This window comes from Scleropages formosus, chromosome 5 (genome assembly GCF_900964775.1).
Source record: "Scleropages formosus chromosome 5, fSclFor1.1, whole genome shotgun sequence".
In the NCBI taxonomy this organism is placed as follows: domain Eukaryota; kingdom Metazoa; phylum Chordata; class Actinopteri; order Osteoglossiformes; family Osteoglossidae; genus Scleropages; species Scleropages formosus.
In genome coordinates, this window is record NC_041810.1 from 27,594,870 (window position 1) to 27,619,060 (window position 24,191).

Here is a 24,191-nt window from a genome sequence, read left to right on the forward strand (position 1 = left end):
GAGGGAAACATACAGAAATGCATATGAAGCCATTGGAATGAAACACCGGGAAGTGCCACCGGCTACATGTAAAAATCCCATCATTAGCTGAGCGGTGAACTACAGACACACACACACACACACACATTTTCAGAACCGCTTGTCCCTTACGGGGTCACGGGGAACCGGAGCCTACCCGGCAACACAGGGCGTAAGGCCGGAGGGGGAAGGGGACACACCCAGGACGGGACGCCAGTCCGCCGCAAGGCACCCCAAGTGGGACTAGAACCCCAGACCCACTGGAGAGCAGGACTGCGGTCCAACCCACTGCACCACCGTGGGACAAATTACACATTTTCATATTTTGACTCAAAGAAACAAAAAAAATCAATCTTTTCTGCCACAGTGACCGGATGGCTAATGGAAACCCAGGCATCTGATATTATTGGCTGCATTTCTAGAGAAGCCACGCCCCTTGAAGTTGTTTACAGAACTTCAGTTTGAGTTGTCACGGCAACAAGACCCCTTCATGTCGCCCTTTTTCCTCTTTGACAGTTGCCCGGCAGTTGCCATGGTTCCTTATGTTCATCACACGGAGCAACGTTATTCATCCACTTGGTGGCGATGCCCAGCACAGGGCTCCGCCCACTTCTCTCTGCTCTCCCCTTTAACAGATTGATGCTGCCCTGGGAGCAAAATAACGACTCCTCTCAACTTGCTTGACCGTGTCCCTCGTTACTGCTACTGCCAACAGCCAACACCCTGCATTGCACACACACAAATTATTGAAATTATGAAATTATGGAATACAACTTGCTCTTTTGTCACCATTGTCACCACGTTATCTCCTTTTGCTCCTGGACCAGACTACAGTGACGATTGTCACTATACTGGGTATTACAACACGCGGCCCCAGACTATAGCAACCCAGAAGTGACCGATTAGCAATTACCCCACAGTTAGCCTTAGCAGAACTCAGAGTGGTGCAGAGGACAGAGGTTTGAATCCTTTCATGTTCATCTGTAGTCCTAATTAATCTGGGTTATAAGTGAAATCCTCACCACAAAATCATGGCTAAATTCAGCATTTTCTTGTCAAAGTCCAGAAAAAAATTTAATGTTTTTATATAGTGTGTATATATATTTACTATATATGGTGTTGCTATTTCACCAGATAGCAGAATGGTCATATCATAGACAACCTTAGTTATTCATTCCAAAGGTGTTAGTTACACACACACACTTTCTGAACTGCTTGTCCCATACAGGGTCACGGGGAACTGGAGCCTACACGGCAACACAGGATGTAAGGCCAGAGGGGGAGGGGACACACCCAGGAGGGGATGCCAGTCCGTCACAAGGCACTCCAAGCAGGACTCGAACCCCAGACCCACTGGAAAACAGGACCTGGTCCAAGCCACTGTGCCACTGCACCTCCAGTGCTAGTTATACATTTACATTTATTCATTAACAGATGCTTTTCCTCCACATCTCAGACTCCAACACAGCTGGCTGCAGGTTCAGGTTACCTGTTTGTGGTTTGTCATACTGTGTGTCCAGAATGTGTGTATTTATATGTGCCTTTATGTGTGTTTTTATATTTCTATGCTTTTATTATGTTGATACTTTCTGAAGTGACTTAAAATTTCTGCTGTTTATATAGCCTCACATTTCAGTTGGAGGAGTTAATTTTTAGTACCTGGGAGAACAGTACAACAGAATGGGTGTTTTGGCTATGTGAACCAGCAACCTTCAGGTCACAAAGGTGTCTTTAACTGACCTGGCCAACCTGGTGATATGCCGGAGGGGGAATGGAATTGAAAACATCAGGCTGGACTGACAGCTGAAGGCGTGATAGAAGCTGCGAAAGACGAACCCGGACGAAGACAGAAGTGATGGACAGACTCCCAAACATTCTGTCAATAAATGTCCATTCCGCTGCTTTGCAGCTTCTCGCAGCTGGGAGGAATTCTAAGAACGGACACGCCGGAGAGACGTGCCAGAGGAACGATGCAAGGCCATGGATTCCGAGCCCTTTTGAACTTCTCACTGTGCACCTTAGAGATGTGGCGGCTAAATATATATGGAGGTTAAGCTGCTTTGGTGTTCCTATCTACAGATCTGGAGAGGGTGGAAGGTTCCTCATACAGGCAGATTGGAGATGAGCTCAACAGCACAATGTGTGTGTCGATGTGAGCAAACGCAAACTGGACAGAAGGGCTTTCAGCCGTCGAAAGAGCATGTGTATGTTTACGCGTGTTGAAATGTACACACGAAACGGTGGGCTGCCTTTGAATGGGATGCTTCATGGGTGCCATCTGCACAAGAACAAAGGAGTTCCTAAAGAGGGAGTCATGCTGTGTTAGAGGTCCCCATGGGACAATATGTTTTGGAATCTGCTGCTGAGGGCCTGGGTGTGGTTTGAGGAGGGACGATCATCGATGCACATCAGTACCGTGGTGGAAAATAAGCTCCAAGCTGACCATAAGGCCCAGAGATGATCAGAAAGGACCAGGTGGTCCAGAGATGATCGAAAAGAACGAGGAGTGGCCAAGGAGGTTCAGAGATGATCGGGAAGAACCAGAAGTGGCCCAGGAGCGGCAAAGGAGGTCCTGAGATGTTCAGAAAGAAACAGGAGTAGCCCAGGAGTGACCAAAAAGAACCAGGAGTGACCAAGGAGTTTCCAGGAATGGCTTTGATCCAGCAGTATCCAGGGCAACTCAATAGCCCATGTTCATACTTCTCTCCAGAGCAAAAATCACTCAGTTAATGGTGTTAAATATTATCCACACATCTCATTCCACTCAACCCCTCTTACCCCATCCCAATAGACAGGAGGTACAAAAAACTTATTTCACACCCCATTAGGGAGTCACATTGGACACAAGCACCAACAAAAATGGAAAAAAAAAACTTTAAACGGTTCTTCCTTCGAATAAGAAAAGGTACGAAATCTGTGAGAACCCCCAATATTAATCAGTAAGAGACATGTTTATTAGTATTATTACAGACCATTATTAACACTTTTCCAACCTCAACCCTCAGGTTTGTACTCTAGTTACACTGATTTATCCCTTTATACAGCAGGACAATTTTTACCAAATCAAATCCAGGTAAGGATCTTGTTCAAGGGTCCTAGAGCAGGAGGTGGGATTTAAACTCTGGTCCTGAAAATTACACAGCAACAGCTCTAACCACTATGCCACCTGCTGCCTGAGGTTGGGCATGCCTTTAAAAAACAGCAGAAAATTTTAAAAATATCTTTTCTGCTTTTGAACAAACCTTTGCATCCCAAGGTAACGTCTCGTCTTTCTTTTATATATATAAAAAAGAAGAATACAAAGGTCGTGCAGGAAGAGCTCAGCCCGGCACCCTCCTATTCACTTGGAGCGTGCGTCACCAAGCCCCTGTCCCGCTGCTCCCGGCGCCCTTTTCTTACGACTGCATTATTTCTGCAATTGTCAGACACACAATCCAGTGCTCTGCTATTTTGCGCCGTACAGTGGGGACGGGTCCCTCTTCAGAGGCCATTTTTCAGCGATGCTTCATCGTAACCAAGGGACTCTAAAGGGGAAATTAAATTGTTACCACTGATTCCCCCCATTGAAGCCCAGACTGCATGGATAGTGTTTGGGTGGGGTCTCGACTCAATATTCGGAGTATCCTGATGGTTGCGGTTCTAGCCCATTCATCGGACAGTTTTACTAGTAAACCCCCTCTGCTTACTTTTTAAACCCGACGTTATCCAAAATGCTGCGGTAAAGATAATAACTGCCAGTACTGGGGCTGCATTATATAAAATCCAAGAATAAAATAATTATAAAAAAATTGACTTAATTGGTCATTTTTGTAGAACTGGAGTATCCGGTGAGTCAAGTGTAAGGTCACAACACACCGTGTATGACGAGTGTATATCAGTAATTCACAAGAGCTGCTGGCTGTTTAGCCACCTTGATTAGCTGGGGGCGGGGCAGCAGCAGGCGGTGGGTGGAGCCACATCCTGATTGGCTGCAAAGGTCTTTATCTGCTGCTTCTTTGATTCCAACCTGTTCGCTGACTGTCAACCTCTGAGCACGAAACCCCCTCCCTACATGCTGCCCTTCAACTGCTCTATATAAACTACTTATTTTTAATACAGCATTATTAAAAATTATTAAAAAAATTTACTTTTTATAATCAAATGTTCAAACCGGTGGATGAAATGTAAGTTAAATTATTAGATAGATAGATAGATAGATAATCTCAGCTTTTTTGAGAAAAAACACACAGCAGGGTTTTACTCTTTGTAATATTGAGCTGCCGGAGTAACTTTTACTCTTGGCTGATTTCACCTGAGGATTGAGGATGTGAACTGACAGGGCGCAGCTGAGGGTGATATTGATCTCGCTGCGTTTGGAAACGCGGTACACGTCTAATTAAATGTGGGCGGCACATTAAAGAACGCAGGATTAAGTGCGATAATCTCAGTGAGATTATTTCCAGGTAATGAGATTCTGCCTTGCGTGCTGGTGCGCCCGGTGATTCGGGTCTAAACCCGGAGCAGTGTCTTGGGATGGGGTGGAAGTCGTGACCATGGCTGAAAGCTCTCAGACGGTTGGCAGACAGGCGGTGAAAAATACACTGCTGATTGCCGCCATCTCCCGCGGCCTGGAAGTGAGTGATGGGAAAACTGCGCTCTCGACATCACTCGGTGTGCCCAGTAGGGGCGCCGACCGTCACGGGGGATGTTTACAGATGAGGAGAGCGGAGCTGCTGGTGCTCTGGGCCCAGCGGGGCACTCGGCTGACCCCAGGCCCAGCGGAGAGAGCAGGTGAGAGCCTGTCCTGTCGAACTCAGTGAGGAGCGATCAGACGGCAGCGCGGTAATGTGCTTGGCGTTGCGCGGTCGTGTGGATGATCTCATCTCAAGCCCAACAAGCTGCACTAATTACTCACGGGGAGTGCAGTACCCCAGGAGAGAGCAGGAGAAAAAGAATTTTTTTTCTCGTAAACTTATATGTGGCTGATATTTTAATTACTATACTGGCTACTCAACTTATGGACACAAAAGGTGCAGAAACTGTTTGTAACTCATTTTGTTTATAACTTTAATTCTTTTTATTGTTTGCTACCAAGCAACAATCAGTTGAAGGTAAGCAACACAAAATATCCCTTGGTTTATTTACAGGTTATGTTTTGTAAAAATGCAAGATATGGCTACAATAAAGCTTTTTCACCTCAAGCTACATTAAAACTAATTTAAAATGATGGAAAATACAAAGTCGTCTCAAGAAACTTCTACTCAGCCCCATAAACATCTTATTATGCTCTTACTTCTTATAGGAAAAATGAGCGATAAACACTATGGAAGTGATCTGAATAACAGCAGACCCCTGCTTTGGGTGCTCTATGCTGCCACCTATTGCCTCGGAGGGAAAACGCAGGTCGCAGTCGCGCCATTAGAGATGAAAATTTTTAGACACGAGCTGAGTGAGGAAAACGTGTCTAGAAATAAATAAACTTCCACTTGTTTTCTTTGCCCACTTCTGATCACTCTTGGGGCTGCAGCCCCTCTTAACCCCGACCCCCTGCATCCCTGCAAGCAAAGAATCAACGCAGCTCATGGAGCAACAGTAGGCGTAGCGGTTAAAACTACCACCTTGCCTTTGAAACACCCAGGTTCAATTCTCCCCAGCTGCTGTAGTACCCCTGATTCGCAACAGTGAAAACTACACCGCTATTTAATAAAGGAAGTCATGGTAAGTAGCTTTGGAGAAAAACGTAACATGAATAAATACAAATGTAAATAATGTGAATGCAGCCCGGCACATGAGTGGACTCTGTATGCAGAACAGCCTGACTTCTCTGTCAGAATTTTAAAATATTTCATTTTTTTCTTCCAGCCTGAATATGTAAATGTATGCCAGGAAAGAGCTGATGGTTCTGAATTAATCACTGGGCTCCAGGCAGTATTGATAAAGTATTTGTATTCTGCTGCTGGTTCCGAACGACTAGACATTTGAAGGCTGCATAAAGTCTTGTGCGATACCTTTATTCCAAAGAACATCCAAATTCTAGTTGAAGACGAGCCTTCCATTGAACGGAGAGCATTACATGATATTTTGTATAATGACTCCGCTGTTTTGTAATGGAAAACCCATATTTAAAAATTAAAAAATATTCTGACAGTACGTATTAGGCGTCATCATGCCGACAGGGGTGCGCTGGCAAGTAAAGCGTACAGGTCGGCTACAGCACTCCGCTGATTTATGTCTCATGATTCCAAAATGCCGTGTCCTTGCTTGCCATGCCCTCAGTTGCCCTCCAGTGCCGCGCCCACCCACATCATCTCTCCTCAGGTGATGGTCACCTCAAGGTGCCCTGCTTACTGTCCCCATTGTGCCTGCCCAGGACTCTGTCTTCTCTAATGTCAATGTGGTCCTAATCCATCAAGTAAGAGCTGGTTCAGAACTGGCCAGCAGGTGGCGTAATGGTTATAGCTTTTGCTTTGCCCTCGAAACACCCAGGTTTGAATCCTACCTCCATCTGTAATACCCTTGACTGTGGTACTTACCTTGAATCCTGAGAGTAGTTACAGTTTTCTACTGTGTCATCCTTATTGGATTTATTAATAATAAATTGCAGAAATGATCACCATGCCAAGATCTACTGCAGATTTAAAAGCAAGATGGTTATGATACTTCATCGTATCATATCAGTCAGGGAGGGTTTAAATTTTGGAGCGGTGGGGTGTGTAGTGGTTAGAGCTACTGCCCTGTGTTCAAAGGCCTCAAGTTTGAAACCAACATTCTGCAGTAGTACCCTTGGTCAAGGTACTTACCCTGAACTGATACAGTAAAAATGACCTTGCTGTATAAATGGGTAAATCACTGTAAGTCACTTGCTGAACAAATCAGAGTTCTAAATGGGATCAGAATTACTTCAGACTGATTCATCGCAGCTTTGTTGAAAGTCATCGCTGAAATGTATTGTTGGGGCAGGAACAGTAAAGAGAGCAGAATTGAACGGAGATGGTGAAGACACGCTGTTCGAAGGGATGTGGACCACCTAGGGTGGCCGGACGAGGCTGAGTCAGAACGGCTGACTCAGAACTACTGTGTACAGACACAATGGGACAGATGACTGAGGTCGGATCAGAACAACCAACCCAAAGGGCTTCAGATGCGCTGAGATCAAGGTCAAGCATTATATGTATGTTTTATGTGCAGCTTGTTTTGCACACCAACACCCCTACCATATATTGAAAATAATTATACTGATTTGTATTCACATTTTGAACAAAATGATTGTGCAGTTAATTAAACGAAGCCCAGAGAAACACTCTACATTAAATACATTTATTCTTTAATCTGACACTTTCTCTACAGTGACTTACAATGTTAATCTACCTACAATTACTTACCCATTTATACAGCTGGGGAGTTTTTACTGGAGCAATTTAGGGCAAGTACCTTGCTCAAGGGTACTACAGCCAGAGGTGAGAAATGTGTGACCTTTGGGTCCAAAGGCAACAGCACTAACCATTACATCACCAGCTGTCTACTCTAAGAAGCAAAGGTTCAAAAAGACACTTTACACCATACGTTGAGGTGTGAGTCCCTCCTACTCTTGCCGGAATTATTTGAAGAATCGTTTTTTCTCCCTAAACTGGAAAGTCACAAATTATTTTCTGGTTTATTTATTGCTAATAACATGATACCATGACATCAATTTTTTTAAAATTTCAGTTTGTTGTGGAGCTAATACAACCTGTCTGCACCCTCCACACAGATAGATGGCAGTAAAGAGCACTCAAACAGAAACGGTTTGAAGGACTCTCTTAATTCCACTTACTTCCACGGTGTTTACAGTTTCTGAGTGGCATCCCTGAGTGTTGGTGTCTTTGAGAGCAAAGCTCCGCTGCTGTCCACAAAGATCCTGGACAGATGTATTCAACTTTCTCATTATTGTTTGCACATTTAGCTGACAGTTTTCTTCACGGTTAAGCTGCTTACACTGAATTTATACAGCAAGGTAATTTTATTCTCTCGATTCCCAGTTAGTACCTTGCTCAGGAGGATTCGAACTTGGGTCCTTCAAGTGAAGGGTATCAAGTCTAACCACTGCGTCGCCACTGCACCTTCCTTCCTGCTTAGCATCTCACCTGGCGCTTTCTCCGAGCTCTTCAAATTTGCGTCCTTCACTTCCGCCGTGCTTTCAGAGTGTTATTTAATTAAATCCGTCTCACTGTAATGTTCACAAGGTTCTCTGCTCGATAACGGTCGGCCAACACGGCGCTCAACATGTTGGCCCAAATTATCTTTTTCTGATAAAGCGAGTTGGATAATTGTCTTATCAACACAATTCCTGGGACTGAATGCGTTCGCGTTTTCTCAAATTCATCATGTCAGGCAGAGAAGACCGTCTTGATGCGGAGCAGACACTCATCACAAGTGCGATATGACTATTGAGAACATGACCCCAGCCGCACCATGTCATTATTGTCAATCCCTTTGGCTCGGCTCTCCTCCAAAGTGCATTTTCAACGTTGGCAGATAAGCTTTGACTGAAGAGCTCAGTAAATTATTGGAACGAAAGCTGAAAAGCAGAAACACAATGAATCAAATTGCTTGAAAATCCTACAATATTTTTCATTAACAGCTGTTATATGATGCGTCTGGGCTGATGGCTGGAGTTCGTGGAAGAAAGTCATTCGAAATGAGGAGCGCATGTCCTCTATCTCAGTCTTTCTCTGCCAAAAAATGATTTTTGCGTCAAAATGCAGATTTATGACCGGAGATACCGCCGGCTATGTCTGGAGATGGAGTTGGATTTACATGGGTCGGCCACTTTGACTTAAAGCATCTGGTCGCTCAACCCATGACCCTGGACTCATGCGTCCATTGGGTCTCCGCTACACCTCCGGGGAACAAGCCTAAACCACGGGAGTTTGAGTCACGACTGATTCATGGCACCAGTTCCCTCCTGGGAGCGGTCCTCCTTTCCCCTGGCAGCATTCAAAGTGACCCGTCATTAGGGCTGCTCTGTCAGCGGTCATAAACCCTCTTCGCGGCCTGTCAATCAAAGGGCAACCATCTTCTCAGGACAATAAAAGCAATCTCACGGGCCCGTTGATCAGTTTTTAGCAAAAGCCTTCATATGAGCTTGAAGTTCCAGAAATACCTTGTTTCAGGTACGGTAAGTAGAGGGCAGGCTTTTACCCCTCTTCCTCAACAAAAAAAAAATTCCTGTATGAGATGAGCGTAAAATAGGACATGACCTGGTAGACGTGCGGTGGATATCTGAGCAGCCCAGAAAGAACAAAGCAACAGCTCCAGTCCTTTTCTTTCGGATTTTTCTAAAAACAACAGAAGAGGAATTTTAACAAATACCCACACTGACTAAAGCTGCTTGTGCCAGGCCACGGCCAGCTGGAGCCTAACCTGGCCACAAGGCTGGGGAGGGACAAACCCAGGACGGGATGCCAGTCCATCACAAGACACCCCCAGTAGGACTCAAACCCCAGACACACCAGAGATCAGGCGCAGGCCAAACCCGCTGTGCCACCACACGACCACGGAACTTTAACTTAACCATCTACTTCAAGATAAAAAAAATATAGCTCTCTCTCTCTCTCTATATATATATATATACACACACATTTTCAGAACCGCTTGTCCCTTACGGGGTCACGGGGAACCGGAGCCTACCCGGCAACACAGGGCGTAAGGCCGGAGGGGGAAGGGGACACACCCAGGACGGGACGCCAGTCCGCCGCAAGGCACCCCAAGCGGGACTTGAACCCCAGACCCACTGGACAGCAGGACTGCGGTCCAACCCACTGCGCCACCGCACCCCCCTACATATATATATATATATATATATATATATTTATTCAGTCTTAGATCTGCGCTGTTAAAACTTTGAATTCCAATAACATTCAGTGAAATCAGTGCACACTCACTTCATTACAGAAGAATCAAGACCAAAAATGATTTATGGATGATGCTCCGTATGATTTATAGTCACGGATAACAATCATCAATGGTGACTGCATCAGTTGACACCTGTTTCTTTCTTGACCTGCCCATCGAGTTCCCACTACACTGTCCATTCTCCTGATGGATTTTCCCACACACCATCAAGCTAGATTTATGGTCATTGGATTGAATAGGTTGGTCCATAAGGGCAGGGAAACCATGATGGGGGTCCGGTCCAGGTGCCCTAAGGCCCGCCCAGAACCGCTGGACAGGGAATCCATTACGCCTCTGCTTACTGTCACTGGAAGGGCCCATTCTTTACAACAGTTATCGTCACGCCCAAGTCCCATCCTTCAGCCTGCTGTTCCGCTGTCTCTTCCTGGCACGATGGAAGATCTGACCTGCCCTTCAGTCACCAGACAGACCTGTCCCCGCTAATGGACCGCACTCAGGTGTGACCGATACACAGACGCCATGGAGCTGCAACCATTACTGTGTCTCAGCTACGGCTCTGTGCCCCAGAAACAAACCACACGTCCCGAAGGACCACCAGGTTGGGGACATGTGTGGAAGGTGGGGGTGGGGGCGAAAAAGCAGCCAGAACCATACACGATGGCTGTTGGCTTCGCTGCTGTACCTTTGAGAATCTTGGCCCGAGTCCCTTGTTTAAAAGGCAGGAAAAGATGTGGATATTCATTGCAGTATGAACAACATTAACTGTCTGTCTGGATCAAAGTGTCTGAATTGATAAAATAATAAATCTAGCGTTTTTTTCAGTGATTAATTCATTGTTATGCTTAATATTGAAATATTGAATAGCAGGGAAAGAGGGGTATGAAGTCATTGCTTTGTCAGGCTTTTCTTGGATGTTTTTATTCTCAGTACATAGGAAAGGGATTTTTTTTTGTAGCAGTCCCTCTCTTTTTTCATAAATCCCTCAGACATGTTATTTGTGATTTCATGTTGTTTTTAGAGTTTTCATGTTCCAAATGGCTCCTATTGTAGCTGAATGAATATAAAATATACACATAAGCACATGCATGCATGTATCTGCGTGCGTGTTCGTACCTCTGCGTGTCTGTACCTCTGTGTGTCTGTGGCTGTTATGCATTATGTATAATGATATTTTTGCTCACAGATAGCCTGAGATTCCCCTTGTGTGTGCAGTTACTCTAGTTTCCCTGCACTTTAGATAGGGTTTCCCTCTTCCCACCTCGGCAGAGGGAAAAAACTCAAATGTAATTGGAGCCAGAGGTCCTCCACCCCCTACCCCTGCCATACAAACACACACACACACACACACACACACACACACACACACACACACACACAGAGTCAGGCTATCTCCCTGTCCCCTCCATCCTCCTTCCATCAACCTTGGATCCTTAATGAAGTCACAGTGCACTGCACCTCCCAGCTCTCCCCCCTCTCGACCTCGGCCATCGCGGGACGCGGTGCCCTGGACTGCTGTGAGGCTCCTCTATCTGTGCGGTGGGGGGGTGCCCTGACCTACCTTTGCTGAGATCCATCATCGACACGTCCACCTCGTACACTTATTTAGGGCCAGAAAACACGGTACATCAAGGGCGTCAGCGACAGATGACGACCAAAGCACCTGAGGAGCAGTACTGTTATCGCACATCGAGCATTGAAGAATAGATCAAAGTATTGCGTCATAATTTTGTGGGTGTGGGTGGGTGGTGTAGGGCAGCCAGAGGCCACGGCCGATCCCTTGAAGCTCTCCAACGTGAAAGCGAAGACTACAGAGAGAGCGCCACCCTGAGGAGCTCAACGGGGAGGGGGCACCGGGCGCACCGGGGGCGTTCAGCGAGGAGCGCGGCGATTCCCGGAAGCATGTGGGCGGTTCATTAGCCATATCTCTGCCCTCCACACAGGCGCAGAAGCCATAAGCCTATTGGCCAAACCCCGTGGAAGCAGTCTGTGCCTGTCGATGAAATGCTGAGCACACCCTCCAACTACCGAAACAACGAGGCTCTTCAGGAAAGATGTTTCCACAGGAATGTACGCCAAGGTAAAGTCCTTGGGTGGAGGGCGCTTTGTCCAGAAAGGTGGGGCCCTCCAGCTCCCGAATTTAGAGGGAACGTTCCAGTCTGCGTGAAGTTCGTGTAATTTTCCGAAAATGAAGATCAACGTCATTCCAGCACAGTTGTACTCTCTATATGAGCACATTTCCCAATTATTGACCCGACCGAAAGGCAATATAATTAAGTGAAGTGAATGGCAGATACGGCGTTAATCCCAAGGTAAATCCAATATAATCCACGCTGATGAAATACCGGTGTCGCCCAGCCGTCCGGGGAAATTTGGATGACATCTCTAAAAATAATTGTAGGCTCAGATGTTTTTGTGCAGCGGAATGGCCGGGTTAGTTTGCTAAAAGGCGGTCAGGTCCCCACCTGGAGCCGAGTTCCGCTCGAACGGGCGTCTAATCGGACCGCAGTAACTGTGGGGCTTTCTCTGTGTTAAAGCCAGTGGTATTACAAGGGGGTTGAACCCGTGTGCAGATATTTGTTTTGACTCCGGTGCCGCCTCTGTTTGATCTCACTCTGAACACGATCAAAGCTCGGCCTGAGAAATGACATACCGTGCTGCTGAGAAATTGGATGCGGCGCTTTTATGCAGAAAGGAGCAGGACCCTGTGTGCAGAAAGAGAACCGAGCCATGGTTGTGCCTTTAAAATGGAAACCGTGACCCGCTCATAACACGCATCTTAAAACCGACAGCCTCCCAGAACCTTTCCCTGAATTTGCGGTTCCACTGAGAAGGGCTCCCGGAATTGAGCCATGCTGGTCGGTGAAATAAGAAAATCGGATACTTCGTGGCTCAGAAAGTGCCGGGTGGATGCGACGGGTTGCATCATAACAGCTTCAGTTTAAGGGGAACCCAATCCGTAGCAGCCAAAATAGGAGGTTTGGTAGGTCGGCTTTCCTTCTCATCCATCTCCACTGGCTTCCTGTCACTAGTTTTGTACAGTTCAATATTCTGGTTACAGCCCATAAAGATGGTCAAATAACTGAAGCGTAGAGGTTGTGATCAATCCCTGTATCCCATCACAGAGCTCCTCCAACTCCCATCGCTTGGTGGTCCCACTCACAAGGGACCCAAAAATGAAAATCAGTTCTCAGTTTTGACCACAAACTCCTTTCATTCTTCAGAGCTGCGGAATCCCTCCCAGCACCCAAGAAAAGTCTCAAACCCATCTCTGTCAGGACCGGTTGTCTCCTGATCTCCTGACAGTTGCATAAGAGTCCAACACCATCTGTTACGATTATCTATCCTTGCTGTTTGAATATCACTTCTAGGCAGCTACGTGAGGGATGTGAACCAGCAAAATTGTGGTATTAGACAAAAAAACCATTCTGTTGCAGACTAAAGCTCTTCAGATGTTGTTGATGCACAAAATTTACTCTGTGTTCTACATCACTTTTCATAAAAGCATCTGGTTAATCTATAAATATCTACAGTGTGGACAAACTTGAAAGATATGGACCATCAGTGACGGGAGCATTCTGGTTTGCATCAGTAAAATATTAATTTCAAAATGACAAAGTATTTTTGACCTTTGAGGTCATTATGTCATGGCAAATGACATTATTGTGCTATTACTCAAACTCAGTCGTGGCTATTAATGTGAGGGGGCCAGAAGGAGAGTCTACCACAGTTGTTTTCAATACTGAGTATAATTTAATCATATAATGTTGAACACCTTGAGTTAAACATTACATTTATTCATTCAGCCGATGTGTCTCTCTGCAGCAGCTTACAATGTTAAGCTAATTACAGATGTTCACCCGTTTATACAGCTGGGTAATTTTACTAGAGCAATTTAGGCTAAGGGTACTACAGCTGGAGGTGGGATTTGAACTTGCGACCTCTGGGTCCAACACTAGGAGCACTAACCACACACTACCAGCTGTCCACTCCATTACTTTAGAGGACATGGCTAGAATTTGAAAAAAGGCAAATATAACTAAAGGCAAAGGTGTCAATTGCGGTCACAGTGACACGGGAGGTCAAGATGGAATAAAGGGGAGGGCAGCTGGGGTCGGTATCATTTTAATCAAATTGGTGGCGTAGATTTCAGTGCAGTGCAGGTCTTGCTGATGTCACGGCGTTCAGCTGCGAACAGCAGGATGCAAAGATCTTTGAAGGCACGACGGGATCAATACACTTCTGAGCTAATTGCAAAAGCATGCCGCAGAATCCTTCAAAAATGAAATGCCATGTGAAATTAATTGAGAACGCTTCCAGGGTGATGGATGAGATCAGGGTCGCAAATAGCGCACGCATCAAAACAAAGTCCGCAGCCCACATCAGTCACGTAGCGCTCCCGCGCGTTGTTAAAACGCACTCGGCACGCGTAAATGTCAATTATCGGCAGAATGGCTTTTCCGTGGAGGTCGCTATGAAGCGCTGCTAATGGGATTGTCACCCTTTGCTAACAGGTCACTCGAGGGGGTTTGACTGGAAACCACACAGATGCTGCAGACGCGACTCGCCTGTTGTGCTCTGCTCATTATTTTCTCCAACATGAGCTCAATACATGTAATTTTGTTTTATTAAATGCCCCCCCCCCTTTCCCGCTTTCATGGATTCTCCTCTGCCAAAAGAGGACAAGGCTCCTTTTCTTACATGCAATGTCAGCATCACTATACAGTAATTCTATAATAAAATTAATTGCATATTAGTCTTTTGAGAGCAAAGGGAAAAAATTCAGAATTAGATGAATCAAAGGTCAAACAGGAGCTCCTGAAGAAGAGGTTAAAAAAGGCCAAAATACCACAATCCAATGATTCCCTGCAAGAACACATTTAAATGGAGAGCATACTTTCATAACTGCCTAAAAAAAAAATTGCCTTTTTTATGCATGCTCTTCAGAGCAATGTACAATATCACCATTATATACGATGATACATTTATTCACCTATTTATACAGCTGGGTAAATTTTACCATATCAGTTCAGGGTGAGTACCTTCATCAATGGTACAACAGCAGGACGTGGGACTCGAACCCAGGTCCCTCAGGCTGCACGGTGAGATAACTGTCTGGACCATAGTGTTTATGATTGTCAGATGTGTTTCTGTGATTAACCCATGAATTTCCAATCAGACAGATCATGGTAAACACCTGGCTGACAACCAGATGGATAATTTATGCCGAACAGAGAGTTTGCAGAATCCACAGGCGACATGTAGCCCAGATAATCCATGTTTTTGCAAAGAGTGAGTGGCATCTTCAACATGGTTTTAATTTGGTTCTATGTGATTTTGATTCCTGCAGTTTAAACCACCACTTCTACCAAGCAATTGAGTCTGAGGACAATTTACATATAGATAGCCATATATATTTCAGCTTTTATGATCACGTGGAAGACATTGCAGATTTACACAGGGAAGTTTTTATTAGCATATTTCTAAATCCATCGGAAATGTATCATGCCACAATAAATGATGCATTTAAAAAATATACTTATATACAGAGATCTGGAGTATGGGTTTAAAACAACCCAAAACCAGCCGACAGGCAGATGGATGATAACACAATTAATAAAATAAATAAATTAAAAAATGTTGCAGTTTTGAATAAAAATCACTCTTCGTTTTTTAAAGCATTTTCAATATTTTTATATCTATATGTGGCAATGGACAAAGTTTTACGGAAAGGCGGAAGAAAACCAAAGCTGTTTGCTCGGGGGCGGGTCATTTATTTGATGGCAATTACTTATCCACATACATAGAGCAGTTTGAATGGCCCTAGAAATGGACTGCATTCATTGTGAACAACACAAAGACATTCCTGCAAAGTGCACTAGGGCGCAGAGACGTCCGTCTCGCAGTCCGCCCACGAGCTGCTTTTCACGAGGCTCCAAACGCTGGAGCTCCTGGAGATCTAGCACCACCAGACACATGGAAAGCACTGCTGTTCTGAGATTCTTGTTTCTCGCTTCCATTTATTCTTGCCGACAGACTTCTCCAAAGCAGTTTACACCGATTTAACCATTACACAGCAGGGTAATTTTTACTGCATCAATTCAGAGTAAGATCCTTGATCAAGGGTAGTACATCAAGCTGTGGGATTTGAACCGGTGATCTTGGAGTGCGAGCTGCTGGCTAATGGACTAGACTGCTCTGTGATTGATCCAGTATGATTACATGTCATAATCATCCTGTTTCTTGATCGGCAGTCGATCTTAGTGATCAGTGCATTGATTTATTATTATAAGAATAAAACCGAGTTTGTAACCATTCGCACATTTCTTTATGTCAGGGAAAGTACCTTGAGCAAGGGTGCTAGAACAGGATGTCAGATCTGAACCCGGGTCTAAGGCTAATGGTAGCAGCTTTACCCATCACACTACCTTCTTGTCACCCATCCTGAGCCTGCATAGAAAGACAATGAAGTGCCGGTCATTTTCTGTCCCTCTTTATAATGTCTGCTGCATAATCATTTTAGCACCGCAAACACTGGAACGTGCCACTAAATTAGCCGCTTACAGTCGCTAATGATGCAGCGCCATCGTCAAATGGGAGAATCTGTCAAACTGTCAGTTATTCGCAAGACCGCAGTCCTTCAGGACCCCGCTGGTGTCTGACTGAGATCCACAGAGCTGAAATCCAGTCTGGGGATGTCCAGCTCTGCAGGAGACACAAAAATCTCCCAACGTGGTGCTTAACGGGAAGCTATGCAGATGCAACAGGGAAAAACTGAGATGAAGCTGATGGAGTGGCCTGGAAGCGGTTGCCCGAAGGTCAACTGTCAATTTCACAGCCAAAAACAAGACATCTGAAAGCAGAGAGCCCCTCAGCCCTCAGATCCATTTTCCACAAGCCTACTTTTTGCTAAAAGGCCCGACCTTTGTTTGCGCTAATGTGTGCACTGACAAAATGTGACACGTGCAAAGAGCCAAGGAGCATGCCAGATGGATCCATCTTCAATCGCGTGGCCTTTATACCACCCAGGCCTGGCCTTTAATTAAGAGATTAAAAAAGGTTTCATTTTGGCACTTTAATTACCCATTTCGGGCTCTGTCTACTCAAGCAAATTGCTTTGTCTCGGCCTTGTACGAGCCTTTGATTTTAATGAAGCCGCCTGCTTAACCACCGGTTGCCCCGAACTGTGGTCGGATAATGTAGAGCCGGGTTCTCTAATTGAAAACAATAACAATCAAATCAGTTTTATTCCGCGGGAAGGATGAGGCATCATTAGTGTGTTCGCATGGACCTTTACATTGTTTTTTCTTTGTGTTGTTAGGTTTTGCTGTAGCGCGCGACGCCTGGCCGGCAGCATTGCCAGAAGCTTCGATGTATGACTGAATGAACGAATTAATGAATGAACGAGAATGTTATTGATCCTGAAGGCAACTGCACAAGGCTACAACAGCGTACACGCAACAGTAGAGGGAGGAAACAACATACAGTGCATTGAATCGCATCCATCTGTCCGGATGGCGGCTGAAAGCAAGAGGCATTTCTCAATTGACGCTTTGTTACACTGGTGGTCAACATTCAGCAGACGTAGGAATTCCACTGAAGGGCGGTGGTGAAAATGGGGACGGCGTCCCAAATTTATACAAATGTGAAGGGTAGCTAAACCCAGCTCCTGGTCCCCACATCGGCCCTCTTTGTGTTTTTTGTGTCCGCAGAACAAAAGGTAAACTGAGGCCTTTGAAAAGTGCACTTAATTTGCAATCGGGGCCATGAGTCGCCTTCATCTGTTTATCATTTCAGTACTCTCCTCCACACTGCGCCGAGTCCACAACGTGGCGGGATACTGCACAGTTGCCTCTAAAACTGGAGGAAAACACGGTCAAAGAGTTGCTAAATAGTGACTGTGCGTTGTACAACCATTCTGTGCTAAAGCATGAGGTGTGTTACAGCTACAGTTAAGCTTAAAATCAAAGAATTCTGAAAAATCATCATCATAGAAATTGTAGTGGGTCAGAGCCAAGGGGTAGCAGGGTTGCTAGCTGCTCAAATGCCTCCTAGTTTAGAATGCAACACATATTAGGGGGAAGTGGCATATGAAGTATTGATGATAATGATGATAATAATAATGCTGGGTGTTCAAGAAACAATTCTTGGCCTTGTATACATACATCATATTATCTGAAACAAATAGTCCAATAAAAAAAATTGTGAAATTAAATAGCGAAAGAATCCAGCGGAACAAGCACATGTCTTCATGTTTCAGAAAACTTCTCTGCAATCTGGGAATGTCTTTGCTTCGCTCCAATGCCCTTTCATTTATCCGCAGCGTATGAATGCTTCGCTCGTCTACTTCTGCTTGCTTGGTGGTCCCACGCACGAAAGGTAAAGCGCGGAGGTTCTCAGTTCTGGCTCCGTTGTGGTGGAATTACCTCTCCCTCTCACGCCCGAACACTTGGAGGACCCAGGTTCAAATCCCACCTCCTGTTGCGGTACCTTGATGAAAGTACCTGCCCTGAACTGAATAAAAATTACCCTGCTGCATTAATGGGTAAACCATAAGTAGTTTTGGAGAAAAGTGTGAGCAAAATGAATAAATAATAATATTACCTATCACACGCAGTCGCCCTGAGATTTATGGCAAGCGGTGCAATTTCTGCACAATTGTGTACAAATAAAAAGAGACACAAAGATGGTAGAAGAGCGAGGCCACAATTCAAAGCAGAAATCCCAGGGTGAAAATATGCTGTTCGTTATTTACAGTTTGTTCAGCGTACAGTGGCTGTACTCTGACAATCGATGAGTGTCAGATACATAATCCATCTGCAGAATAGGATATCCAGCACCTCCCATAAACGCATGACGACCGCCATAAGACGTTGTGAAGCATGAGACAGTAAAGCGCAATCTCCCGACTGGAGTGTCTCTTTGCGATGAGACAGCTATAAAACCTCAAAGTTTCATGACTTGTGAGAAGCACAGCCTGGGGTACAGGCTCTGGTCCCTCTGTTGGCCCTTGGGGCGTCTCTCTGCGTCTGTCTCTCTCTCTCAAATACTGATTTATATTAATGAAGCGCCATCCAGCCTGGTCCATTGCATTAATATGCATATTTTATATTCATTTTATCATTGTGTTAAAAAATTACTGTATTCATAATAATTTAATAATAATAGTGTATAATAATACAGTCTGGCCGAAATAAGTGTCTGAATTGCAGGAGATTAATACCCAAGATTAATGTTTTGGTTTGGGCAAAAGGTTTGAGAGCTGTCTTTGGGGTGTGTCCTCGCTTCAGGTTCTTGAGGGAGTTCACGAGTGTAAAGAGAAACGATCATCATTGCAGAGGTTCATCCTAGTGTTCAGGAGGTCCACTGAAGAACATCTCTGGTGACCCATTAGCGCTAGACCCTTTCTCATCGGAAATTATTTATTTGACGCTCGTCTATATATTTTTGAAAACCGCATTAATGTGGCTATTAACATATACCATATTGGGATTACTGTCATAGCGCAATCCTCTGCCAATAGGATTTCCTTTACCACCAGGTCACTGCAGTGCTTTCCTGCAGATTCCACTGATTAGTCGTTAGCCCATATTGAACGTGGAACTCAGCCACACAGATCTCCCATGGTGCACATGGGTGAGCCAGGCGTGCACAGGAATGCTTTCTTCAAGCAGTCCTGGGGTGAACTCAGAAACGTCCCTATCTTGAAAAGTTCATAAGTGGAATGTTTGTAACTCAAGGAGCTGCTGTGTGTCCCTATACAGAGGCTTGCTTCTCGGTTTAAACATTGACAATATTTTAAACCCATCTAATATGAATAACTTATCTCTCAAAGACATGGGACAGGTTTAAAGAGCCGTGAGGATCTGGGAGCTGCGGTAACTGCAAAAAAAGGCAAGTTTTTCTAACCGCTTTTTTCAATCACACCATCGTTTAGATGGGTGGTGACATGTTTCTATGGAAATGCCTGAGTGCAAAAAATCAGGGGCCTGAGCTCCGCCGCAGACTGCTTCATGGGGCACCGTCTCTTTAAACTACTCACCTGTCGAACTCAGGCTGCTTGGCTGGCAAGAGATTATATTCAAATTTTTTTTAATTCGGTTCGTGAACAGTACTGGGTCATGGAAACGGTACACGGAAAAAGTGCAAAAGCACTGCACTGTCTACAAAGTTCCTGACGGGAGTTGAAACATTCCAGAATTCCTTGTCCGGAACTGTCATTCAGATCAAATGTTCATTTTTCCAGAGAAAAAAATTGACATTTTATATTCTGCTCCACCTGCTACCGAATGCTCGGGTCTGTTTCTATTGCTGCATCTGCAAAAACCCGAGATTTCTGATGATTCCAGCTGACACTATATGGTTTCCATATATAACCGTGGTAACGAACCACGTGCACCTGGCTGAGACTATGGGAATATAGGGAAATGATTGTTAAATCACAGCAGGACGGGGGGCTCATTTTGAGTATGTCTGTTAGCCCAGTGCCAATCTGTTTCCCCGAATCTCACACACACATACACACACGCAAGAGTACTTACAGCTAGAGCGAGGCTGTCGATCGACGGGAAGCGCCTTCTCACTGCAGGAAGGTCAGAAGGTCGCAGTCGGGTGAGCTCCGCCTCTCCTTGGTCCTCATTCCCCCCCCGTCGTGATCAGCTACTCCTGCAGATGGGGTCACACGCACATACACAGCATTAGAAGGCCTGAAACACAGGTTTCCATGGCTCACTGAGATACAACCAGCTGTACCAATCACAAATCTGAGTACACCCGGGCAACGTCATCAACACCTGTATGGGACAAACTGCACAGAGGAGTGAAGACGAAGCAACACGCAGGCGTCCTTCATCAGTGCGACATGCTGCAGAAGAGCTGGAGACGCATGGCGCCTCCTTCTCTGATCAGACTTGGCGAAAACAAAGTCATTACCCCCCTGCGGACTCACTTTTGACTGGTACTGTAATGGTTACGCCGACACGGACAACTTATTGTGGGTGACCGGGAAGAGGCAGTGCAACAGTCCAGAGGAGAGTAGATGGACACGGTCACTGTGTGGTAATACTCAGGATGAGGGACAACATGTACGCTTTGCTGCTGATGTTCATCAATCGTTATCATAGATATTATTAAACTCTATTTGTTTCTTTTATAAAACGCAGCAAAATTGGGTAATTTTTACTCAGTTCAGTTCATGCTAAGTACCTTGCCCAAGCAGGAGATGGGATCTGATCTTGAGTCTACCAGATTGCAAGATGGCAGCTCCAATCGCAGTGCCCCCTGGGGGCAGTGATACATTTCCTTAGATGTCATAACCACAAGTATCATGGATTTACACTGATTTACTCTGCTCCAGTTGTTATTTCAATTAAGCACTCATTAGCAGCTAATTAGAAAATTCGCATTGTTTTTGTTTTGTTTGCTCCCTGCACCGCAGAGGCCTCCAGAATTTATGCGCTGAATAGAGAAATTCACCAGGCTCGGTGAGTTTGGGCCGCCGTCGCTCCCCCCAGGGTTCGGGTTCAAGAGAGCACCGCCGCTGGGAAGACGCACTTCCAGGGTGTTGGAGATGTCCAGAGAACCTGATGGGTGCTTCAAAAGAGGGGCATCTTTGCTCCCTTCTTGCCACGGTAAGGGGAACATGTTTATACTCTGGATATACATGTAACGTCCACTAAAACCCTTGACTTGGGCACGAGAACAACAAACGGCTTCTCACGTGCTTTTTCCAACAGATAAAATTAAAAACAAAAACACCTTCAAGGTCAAACAGTTCTCGATGAATTTAGCCATGAATCTGAGGTCACTTGATTATTATAATAATTACCGTTTATTTGCCAACTCATTTAAAGTAGGAGATAATTAACTATATATTGTTTAACCCTTTATTCACCAGGGTAACCTCTATTATTATTATGAAACAGGAGTTTTTGCCCCTGAGAAATAATACTAACATAAATATTTTCAATATATAGTTTTTTCGATACGCGGTCCATTGGTGGTCACATGAGAACACAGCAGGTGAACACATTTGGTGAAGAGGTTTATAGTTGCGGGTTTGCAGTCGCCTGTGCTGGTCGCCTAAGGCCACATTGGTGGCGGCAAACTTAGTTTTACACGAAAATGCCCTGCACGGGGATGAGCGGAATTGAATATCGACCAAACCCGGGCTCTTTCAGGCCAGGAGCCCTCCGGCAGAAACTTTCGTCTTTAACGTCGGCCGCTCTGCCGCGTTCCTCTGCCTTCTCCCCTCACCGGAACGTGGACCTCTGTTCTGCGGCCATTGATCAAATAATCAGAGGTAAAGCTGATGGATTGGTAAGCTATTGGCAGACGACGCATCAGCCCTTCAAGTCCGTACATGAGCCATGAAGTCTGCCTGTGTGATGCATGTAACCGCCGAGGCTCGTAATGACTTTGCTCGTTGCAGAAGGTTCCCATTCACCTCGGAGCTCTTGGGAAGGGTCACGGCATGTTCGATGCCCCCAGCCTGCATCAGCTGCGCCCCAACCAACCAGCTCCATTCAGGCCACAACATTCAGAATCCATTCACTTGCTCCTTGGTTTGTACATGCTGAAGCTACAAATTTCATACAAAAAATAAATTGAATTAGTTAATTAGAATACATTTTTTTAAATTTCATTTTCTTTACAATTATTCACATTTCTGTTTTCCAAAATCTTCCTAAAAACACGAGCTGCTTTTAAGCACCCAGCCAACAGGTGTCAGTAAAATGCACCCAACCAGAACCGGAGCGTGGGGCCACCTCAATCCAGCTCGCTTCCACTGTTTCAGCCCCTCATTCATGCTCCCGACTGTCTCTCATTGTGTAAGTGCCATTCAGTGTGATGTGTGTCTGTTAACAAGGAAATCAAAGAGGCGGTAACAAGCAAAGCTGAAAGTGGCACGAAACTCGTGCAACATAAAGACGACAATGTGAAACAAAACTTTTAACACACACACACACAGAGGAAACAATAGTTAGATACAAAACCTTTCCAAGAGTAGGTGGATCACAAGCTAGATCACCAACAGGCCACCCAACCTAAGGTTTTTTTTAACCCCTCCGGCAAATACAGTATCTACAATGAAACTCAAACCTTCGGTCCAGGATTCATTATTTTTAAAGAAATCAATTAAGCCAAAGCAAGCAACCAAATAAAAACTGTGACAATCAAACGGAGACCACACTGGCAGGATTAGAGGGAAGTATAAAATTATAATAATTGCAACGGTGGCGCCGAACAGCGTAGGAGGCCGTTTTAAAAATGGAGGCAAGGTGCAGTAATTTCCTGTCGTCTCTGTAAATGGCCGTTGGCAGGACCCGGTGCGGGATCAACGCCGTTCCCCCAGTGCGGTGACCATCCATCAGCAGTGGGGTAATTATTCCAGAGACAGCTCCATTAGGGTGACGTGACCACTGTGGTTATTCCCCCTTCCATCCGCACGCCTTGTGTAAAAGTGACTAATCCCCGGCACTTTGGAGCGCACCGTGAGGAAGGGATTATTCAAACCATGTTGGGCGGGGATGGAATAAATCACTGCAGTGGCACTCTCAAGGTGTGTGTGTTGGGTGGCAGAGGGGTGACTCAGTCCGTTGTTGAGGGACTCTGGCACCTGCTTCTAAATAAGAAGGTAAGCGGCGGGAGGAAGCTGTGTGTGTATGTGTGTGTGCGTGCAGGGGGTTGTTGTGATAAATACCCTCTCAGTGGGGGGGGGGCTCATCTTAAAACGCACAATAAAAGATAGGAAGCCAGCAGTGCTGTGCAGATAGATAGAGGGCCCTGGAAGAGAAGGGGACGAGCACAGGGGCCGTTTCAAGGTGAAGATAGTGGCTCAAGAACAAGGAGAAACAAATAACTGGAAGAAGAAAATCGGCAAAATGCTCCATGTTTTTTTTTTTTTTTTAATTGAGCACAAACCCCTCCTGAGGTGTGTGCTTTGACCCTCCCGAGATGCTCTGTCCCCGAGCGTCTGCCCCCAGATCAGGATATCTCCATGTGCACATGGCTTGCTGTGCTTTTTGGGACTCCTGTGCTCTTGCCACCACCACTCTTTGCTCACTTCGGGGACCAGAACAGTAGGATCGGGGTTCTCTTGACACACACCCCTCCTGCTACCCCTAGTTAGGGATCTGACCTCCTGCTCCCAGCCCATCAGGGAGAGAAACTGCATCTGTGGAGGACAACTCATCTTATGGGTCACAGCTGGTCCCTTGGTCACAGGACGCTTACTGGACAGAAATACTTCCTTAGAACCGAGGGTCAAAAAGTCGAGTCAGAAAGTATTAAAATAAGAATGC

The 24,191-nt window shown here is 45.5% G+C and overlaps 1 protein-coding gene across 2 annotated transcripts in view; it reads right to left on the reverse strand.

The window, feature by feature from the left end:
* Positions 1 to 24,191, reverse strand: part of lingo1a (leucine rich repeat and Ig domain containing 1a) — a 100,711-nt gene that overhangs the window by 34,888 nt on the left and 41,632 nt on the right. For both annotated transcript variants that reach the window (XM_018765629.2, XM_018765630.2), the window contains exon 2: positions 20,430 to 20,553. The gene's annotated coding sequence lies outside the window, so the exon portion shown is untranslated. The remainder of the gene's footprint in view (positions 1 to 20,429; positions 20,554 to 24,191) is intronic.